The 8989-nt window shown below is 39.5% G+C and overlaps 1 protein-coding gene across 3 annotated transcripts in view; it reads right to left on the bottom strand.

Annotated features, from left to right (window-relative positions):
- PTPRM (protein tyrosine phosphatase receptor type M) overlaps positions 1-8989 on the bottom strand; it is an 806716-nt gene that overhangs the window by 117306 nt on the left and 680421 nt on the right. The gene's annotated exons all lie outside the window — the stretch shown is intronic.

The following is an 8989-nucleotide window of genomic DNA, read 5'->3' as shown; positions in this document are numbered from 1 at the left end:
TTTCTCTGATTGACTTATTTCGCTCAGCATAATACCCTCCAGTTCCAACCACGTCGTTGCAAATGGCAAGATTTTATTCCTTTTGATGGTTGCATAATATTCCATTGTGTGTGTGTGTGTGTGTATACACATACCACATCTTCTTTATCCATTCATCTGTCGATGGGCATCTTGGCTCTTTCCATAGTTTGGCTATTGTGGACATTGCTGCTATAAACATCGGGGTGCACATACCCCTTCAGATCCCTACATTTGTATCTTTGGGGTAAATACCCAGTAGTGCAATTGCTGGGTCATAGGGCAGCTCTATTTTCAACTTTTTGAGGAACCTCCATACTGTTTTCCAGAGTAGCTGCACCAGCTTGCATTCCCACCAACAGTGTAGGAGGGTTCTCCTTTCTCCGCATCCCCACCAACATCTGTCGTTTCCTGACTTGTTAATTTTAGCCATTCTGACTGGTGTGAGGTGGTATCTCATTGAGGTTTTGATTTGGATTTCCCTGATGCTGAGCGACGTTAAGCACTTTTTCATGTGTCTGTTGGCCATTTGGATGTCTTCCTTGGAAAAATGTTTGTTCATATCTTCTGCCCATTTCTTGATTGGATCATTTGTTCTTTGGTTGTTGAGTTTGATGAGTTCTTTATAGATTTTGGATACTAGCCCTTTATCTGATATGTCATTTGCAAATATCTTCTCCCAGTCTGTCGATTGTCTTTTGGTTTTGTTGACTGTTTCTTTTGCTGTGCAAAAGCTTTTTATTTTGATGAGGTCCCAATAGTTCATTTTTGTGTTGCTTCCCTTGCCTTTGGCGATGTTTCTAGGAAGAAGTTGCTGCGGCTGAGGTCGAAGGAGTTGCTGCTTGTGTTCTCCTTTAGGATTTTGATGGACTCCTGTCTCACATTGAGGTCTTTCAACCATTTGGAGTCTATTTTTGTGTGTGGTGTAAGGAAATGGCCCAGTTTCATTCTTCTGCATGTGGCTGTCCAATTTTCCCAACACCATTTGTTGAAGAGACTGTCTTTTTTCCATTGGACATTCTTTCCTGCTTTGTCGAAGATGAGCTGACCATAGAGTTGAGGGTCCATTTCTGGGCTCTCTATTCTGTTCCATTGATCGATGTGTCTGTTTTTGTGCCAGTACCATACTGTCTTGATGATGACAGCTTTGTAATAGAGCTTGAAGTCCGGAATTGTGATGCCACCATCTTTGCTTTGCTTTTTCAACATTCCTCTGGCTATTCGGGTCTTTTCTGGTTCCATACAAATTTTAGGATGCTTTGTTCCATGTCTTTGAAAAAAGTGGATGGTATTTTGAAAGGGATTGCATTAAATGTGTAGATTGCTCTAGGCAGCAGTGACATCTTCACAATACTTGTTCTTCCAATCCATGAGCATGGAATGTTTTTCCATTGTTTTGTCTTCCTCAATTTCTTTCAGGAGTATTTTATAGTTTTCTGAGTACAGATTCTTTGCCACTTTGGTTAGATTTATTCCTAGGTATCTTATGATTTTGGGTGCAATTGTAAATGGGATCGACTTCTTAATTTCTCTTTCTTCTGTCTTGTTGGTGTATAGGAATGCCACTGATTTCTGTGCATTGATTTTATATCCTGCCACTTTACTGAATTCCTGTATGAGTTCTAGCAGTTTTGGGATGGAGTCTTTTGTGTTTTCCACATAAAGTATCATATCATCTGCAAAGAGTGAGAGTTTGACTGCTTCTTTGCCGATTCAGATGCCTTTTATTTCTTTTTGTTGTCTGATTGCTGTGGCTAGGACTTCTAGTACTGTGTTGAATAGCAGTGGTGATAGTGGACATCCCTGCTGTGTTCCTGACTTTAGGGGGAAAGCTCTCAGTTATTCCCCATTGAGAATTATATTTACTGTGGGTTTCTCATAGATGGCTCTTATGATATTGAGGTATGTACTCTCTATCCCTATACTCTGAAGAGTATTGATCGAGAAAGGATGCTGTACTTTGTCAAATGCTTTCTCTGCATCTGTTGAGAGGATCATACAGTTCTTGTTCTTTTATTTATTTATTTATTTATTTATTTATTTATTTATTACGATTTTATTTATTTATTGACAGAGAGAGAGAAGAGCAGGGGGAGCAGCAGAGGGAGAGGGAGAAACAGACTCTCCGCAGAGCAGAGAGCCTGACGTGGGACTCAATCCCATGACCCTGAAATCATGATCTGAGCCGAAGGCAGATGCTTAACCGACTGAACCACCCAGGTGCTCCTGTTCTTTCTTTCATTAATTAATGTATTGTATTACATTGATTGATTTGTGGATGTTGAACCAACCTTGCAGCCCAGGAATAAATCCCACTTTGTCGTGGTGAATAATCCTTTTAATGTACTGTTGGAGCCTATTGGCTAGTATTTTGGTGAGAATTTTTGCATCCATGTTCATCGGGGATATTGGTCTGTAATTCTCCTTTTTGATGGAGTGTTTGGCTGGTTTGGGGATCAAAGTAATGGTGGCCTCATAAAATGAGTTTGGAAGTTTTCCTTCCATTTCTATTTTTTGGAACAGTTTCAGAAGAATAGGTATTAATTCTTCTTTAAATGTTTGGTAGAATTCCCCTAGGAAGCCACCTGGCCCTGGGCTCTTGTTTGTTCGGAGGTTTTTGATTACTGCTTCAATTTCCTCAATGGTTATAGGTCTGTTCAGGTTTTCTATGTCTTCCTGGTTCAGTTTTGGTAGTTGATACATCTCTAGGAATGCATCCATTTCTTCCAGGTTATCTAATTTGCTGGCATAGAGTTAAAGTCATAATATGTTCTTATAATTGTTTGTATTTCTTTGGTGTCGGTTGTAATCTCTCCTCTTTCATTCATGATTTTATTTATTTGGGCCATTTCTCTTTTCTTTTTGGTAAGTCTGGCCAGGGGCTTATCAATCTTGTTAATTCTCTCAAAGAACCAGCTCCTAGTTTTGTTGATCTGTTCTACTGTTCTTTTGGTTTGTATTTCATTGATTTCTGCTCTGATCTTTATTATTTCTCTTCTCCTGCTGGGTTTAGGCTTTACTTGCTATTTTTTCTCCAGCTCCTTTAGGTGTAGGGTTAGGGTGTGTACTTGAGACCTTTCTTGTTTCTTGAGAAAGGCTTGTATTGCTATATACTTTCCTCTTAGGACTGCCTTTGCTGCAGCCCAAAGTTATTGAACAGTTGTGTTTTCATTCATTTGTTTCCATAAATTTTTAAAATTCTTTAATTTCCTGGTTGACCCATTCATTCTTTAGGAGGATGCTCTTTAGCCTCCATGTATCTGAGTTCTTTCCGACTTTCCTCTTGTGATTGAGTTCTAGTTTCAAAGCATTGTGGTCTAAAAATATGCAGGGAATGATCCCAATCTTTGGGTACCAGTTGAGACCTGATTTGTGACCTAGGATGTGATCTATTCTGGAGAATGTTCCATGGGAATTAGAGAAGAATGTGTATTCTTTTGCTTTGGGATGAAATGTTCTGAATAGATCTGTGAAGTCCATTTGGTCCAGTGTGTCATTTAAGGTCTTTATTTCCTTGTTGATCTTTTGCTTAGATGATCTGTCCATTTCAGTGAGGGGGGTGTTAAAGTCCCCCACTATTGTTGTATTGTTGTCGATGTGTTTCTTTGCTTTTGTTATTAATTGGCTTATATAATTGGCTGCTCCCATGTTAGGGGAATAGATATTTACAATTGTTAGATCTTTTTGTTGGATAGACCCTTTAAGTAGGATATAGTGTCCTTCCTCATCTCTTATTATAGTCTTTGGTTTAAAATCTAATTTGTGTGATATAAGGATTGCCACCCCAGCTTTCTTTTGGTGTCCATTAGCATGGTAAATGGTTTTCCACCCCTTCACTTTCAATCTGGGGGTGTCTTTGGGTCTAAAATGAGTCTCTTGCAGGCAGCGTATCAATGGGTCTTGTTTTTTTTATCCAATCTGATAGCCTGTGTCTTTTGATTGGGGCACTTAGCCCATTTACATTCAGGGTAACTATTGAAAGATAGGAATTTAGTGCCATTGTATTGCCTGTAAGGTGACTGTTACTGTATATTGTCTGTGTTCCTTTCTGGTCTATGTTGCTTTTAGACTCTCTCTTTGCTTAGAGGATCCCTTTCAATATTTCTTGTAGGGCTGGTTTCGTGTTTGCCAATTCCTTTAGTTTTTGTTTGTTCTGGAAGCTTTTAATCTCTTCTTCTATTTTCAATGACAGCTTAGCTGGATATAGTATTCTTGGCTGCATATTTTTCTCATTTAGTGCTCTGAATATATCATGCCAGTCCTTTCTGGCCTTCCAGGTCTCTGTGGATAGGTCTGTTGCCAATCTAATGTTTCTACCACTGTAGGTTACAGATCTCTGGTCCTGAGCTGCTTTCAGGATCTTCTCTTTGTCTCTGAGACTTGTAAGTTTTACTATTAGATGTTGGGGTGTTGACCTATTTTTATTGATTGTGAGGGGGGTTCTCTGTGCCTCCTGGATTTTGATGCCTGTTTCCTTCCCCAAATTAGGGAAGTTCTCTGCTATAATTTGCTCCAATACACCCTCTGCCCCCCTCTCTCTTTCTTCTTCTTCTGGGATCCCAATTATTCTAATATTGTTTCATCTTATGGTATCACTTATCTCTCGAATTCTGCCCTCGTGATCCAGTAGTTGTTTATCTCTTTTTCTCAGCTTCTTTATTTTCCATCATTTGGTTTTCTATATCACTAATTCTCTCTACTGCCTCATTTATCCTAGCAGTTAGAGCCTCCATTTTTTATTTTATTTTATTATTTATTTATTTTATTATGTTATGTTAATCACCATACATCATTAATTTTTGATGTAGTGTTCCATGATCATTGTTTGTGTATAACACCCAGTGCTCCATGCAGAATGTGCCCTCTTTAATACCCATCACCAGGCTAACCCATCCTCCCACACCCCTCCCCTTTAGAACCCTCAGTTTGTTTTTCAGAGTCCATATTCTCTCATGGTTTGTCTCCCCCTCCAATTTCCCCCCTTCATTCTTCCCCTCCTGCTATCTTTTTTTTTTAAAAAACATATAATGTATTATTTGTTTCAGAGGTATAGGTCTGTGATTCAACAGTCTTACACAATTCACAGCACTCACCATAACACATACCCTCCCCAATGTCTATCACCCAGCCACCCCTTCCCTCCCACCCCCCACCACTCCAGCAACCCTCAGTTTGTTTCCTGAGATTAAGAATTCCTCGTATCAGTTAGGTCATATGATACATGTCTTTCTCTGCTTGACTTATTTCGCTCAGCATAATACCCTCCAGTTCCATCCACGTCATTGCAAATGGCAAGATTTCATTCCTTTTGGTGGCTGCATAATATTCCATTGTATATATATACCACTTCTTCTTTATCCATTCATCTGTCAATGGACATCTTGGCTCTTTCCACAGTTTGGCTATTGTGAACATTTAGAGCCTCCATTTTTTATTGCACCTCATTAATAGCCTTTTTGATTTCGACTTGGTTAGATTTTAGTTCTTTTATTTCTCCAGAAAGGGTTTCTCTAATATCTTCTGTGCTTTTTTCAAGCCCAGCTAGTATCTTTATAATTGTCATTCTGAACTCTAGTTCCAATATCTTACTAATGTGCATATTGATTAGGTCCCTGGCAGTCAGTATTGCCTCTTTTTCTTTTTTTTGAGGTGATTTTTTCAGTCTTGTCATTTTGTCCAGAGGAGAATAGATGAATGAGAGAACAAAATGTTAACAGGGTAACTACAACCCCAGAAAAATAGACACTAAGCAAATCAGAAGAAACCTTCCACAAAGTGGTCACTTTTCTGCTCAGAGAGTTGCTGCTATTCTTTTCTTTGATCTCCTATTGAGTTTGTAGGTGTTCAGAATGGTTTGATCCCTATCTAGTTGAATTCCTGGGACCAGACGAAATTTAGGTCTCCTACTCCTCTGCCATCTTGCTCCTCCTAGCTCCCTGAGACTTTATAGGGACTGCGTGGTTGTCACTGTTGTCATTGTAGAGCCTATGCCTCATGGTAGGAATCCCAGTAATTTGTTATTAAGTGAATGAGCAATTGCAGTGTTTGGTGATAGTCTCAAGATAAGGCTTTACTTGTACATTTTAAGTGTGCAAGGGGCTCATATACCTGGAAAAATCTGCCTGTGTACAGTTTGTGAAGTCCACACCTTTTCTGTGACCTGATGTGTATTGATCCTGCTGTGACCGTATAGCTCAGTGCCCATCAGAAAATGGCTGGAAGAGAGCCCTGTCCCAGCACTACACCGCTGAGACCATTCCCCCCCATGCAACAAAGCTGCAGGAGGACCCCCAATTTTATGACATGCAAGAGAGAAAAAAATAACACCATGGACATTAGTGTTACAGTTTTAAATTGCCTGTCTTAATTTAAGGTACCTTAGTCATGGTCATCCTTGACACCTTATGACCATAATAGTTTTTACATCATATTTATCATTTTGAGAAAACATGGCAGCAGACCAGGATCAGATGTACTATATCCCTATAGCTCTATTAATATTGTCACACCGTACGCTGCTAATTGAAGGGTAAATACTGCATGATGCAGGACACATACAAGGAAAAAAACATTTTCAGATTATTAATAAATTAAGTCAATAGAAATACTAGCAGTAAAAATCACTAGTTAATTCCCTCAAGAACAAGACCATCAAATGATAAAGGATTTATTCAGAGATGTAACTTCTATTCTGCTATGAAATATGCATTTAAAAATAGCTTCAGGGCTTTTAGAGTCATACTCTTTTTCTGAATAGTGTCTCTGTTACTCTATGAATGACAATTATTTTACAGTTGAGTAATAACTATTATCTGACTGGCCTCAACAATTTAATTCTACTTTGAGTGTGTTGTGATATAATTGCCAATTTCAATTCCCTCTGCCTTTTCCTCACATCTAATAAAAGTTCTCAGGTTTTGTTTTTTTGTAGGAAGATGAAGAAGGGAACAGCCTCTGTGGGGGGGCCTTGAAGTCTTCCGGGAGAATCATGGCCATGGGTGAACACTATCACAGGGCATGTGTATATGAGTACGTGCATGTGTGTGTGTGCTTGTGAGAGAGAGAGAGAGAGAGAGAGAGAGAGAGGGAGGAGTATCAACAGTGGATTAGGGGAAGAGGCACTTGTTCAAATAGTAAAGATAATGCTCCCAGGTCACCTGAGGCAAAGCCACATGAATCCCCTCCCTCTCTGACAAGAAGATGCTCTCCTATGGGGGATGGTATGCACCTCACAGCTGTTTCTTTAGCATCTGTGACAACCTCAGGCCTTCCAATATGATAGCTCTTGTTTTAACTTATTTGTATTTACTTATTTAAAATGTTTATTTATTTTTAAAGATTTATTGATTTATTTTTAGAGAGAGAGGAAGAGAGAGAGAGAGAGAGAGAGAGAAAGAGTGGGGGCCCAGCAGACTCCCTGCAGAGCATGGAGCCTTACCCGGGGCTCAATCTTATGACCCTGAGATCATGACCTGATTTGAAACCAAGAGCCAGACACTCAACCTACTGAGCTCCCAGGTGCGCCGTGATAGCCCTTTCCTTTATGAATAGTTATTTTAATCTTATTGTTCTCATGTAACTGGTGACCAGGAAAAACAGACAGAAACCAACAATGAAATGATAACTGATCCCCTTACATTTGAGCAGGGCACGTAGCTCAGGGCATGTTTTCATAAGGTGGGGCCCAATTGCTCTCTAACTCCAAGCCCTTGCTACCGTGCACTTATTGTGTGCTTGCAGAATGAACAAATCCACTGTCTTAACTAAAGCTCACAGGAGTAGTCAGGCATGGAGGGATGCCTCCCTGCTCTAAAAGCTGAGGGACATGAGATGCAGAAGGCACACCACCAACTCCTAACACACCAGCCTGGGTCAGACCTCCATGTTTTTTTACTCTTAATCCACTTCTCTTTCTGTACTACCCCTCCCCTGACAAAGACTTTCCAGGGGAAACAGCGTTACACCTACTTAAATATACATGGCCAACAACTGCTTTCCACACCTGATCACATCTCCTTCTCTCTAAATGAAGGTTTCCAAGAGAATATGGAAGATGTCAAGTAAACGTCATTTAACTGTTGATTACTTCTACAGAACAGGAAATTTTCTTATCTCCTAGGGTAATGGGATCATGGCAGGGAAGCAGCAGCAGGAGAGCAGAAATGGGAGGACTTTCTTGCCATGAGCCTCCCCAATTCCCTATCCAGGAATTATGTGAATTACTTTTAAGTGGCAAAACGTTATTTTTTTCTTAAAAGCAAAACAAAACACAACAAAAAAGAGCTGCTCCAAGAAAAAGATGAAATAACTAGTGCCATCCATGGTTACCTGACTGCCTATGGACTCTGTACCAGGTCTTGCATTTTCTGGAAGAGTTCTGCTTGCAATTATATAGCCAATCTCCCCATGAATACATTTGCAATTATTAGAACCACATGTCCTTATCTTTGGCTTGGAAAATAAGTAATATATTTACAGGGAGCACAGAGAGAGGGAAAAAAGGCTTCCTGAATTGACTGACTTGGCTTTTGTTTCCTTTTGTTATGGTGGTATTATTTTTTATTTTCTAACATGGACCCAGTTTTAAATGTTACAGCTTTTTGTTAGCATACGTTGCCTGTTTAAATTTCTAGTTAGAAAATAAAACTTTATCATTTTGAGAAAACATGGCAGCAGACCAGGATCAGATGTACTATATCCCTATAGCTCTATTAATATTGTCACACTGTACGCTGCTAATTGAAGGGTAAATACTGCATGATGCAGGACACATACAAGGAAAAAAACATTTTCAGATTATTAATAAATTATATATACACAGACATCAGGCATTCTAAGAGATTATGACTTGATACATAGGTCTTCCACACTGTGAGCACTTGCTTTCCAGGTTTAGGAATTCTAAGCAAGAATAATCATCAAGGCAGGAATGCAGTTCACCGAGGCTATAGAATACTGCTTCCTATCTGGT

This window comes from Mirounga leonina, unplaced genomic scaffold (assembly GCF_011800145.1).
Source record: "Mirounga leonina isolate KUSES-001 unplaced genomic scaffold, KU_Mleo_1.0 Mir_93, whole genome shotgun sequence".
NCBI lineage: Eukaryota > Metazoa > Chordata > Mammalia > Carnivora > Phocidae > Mirounga > Mirounga leonina.
This window is presented reverse-complemented; position numbering and strand designations above follow the sequence as displayed.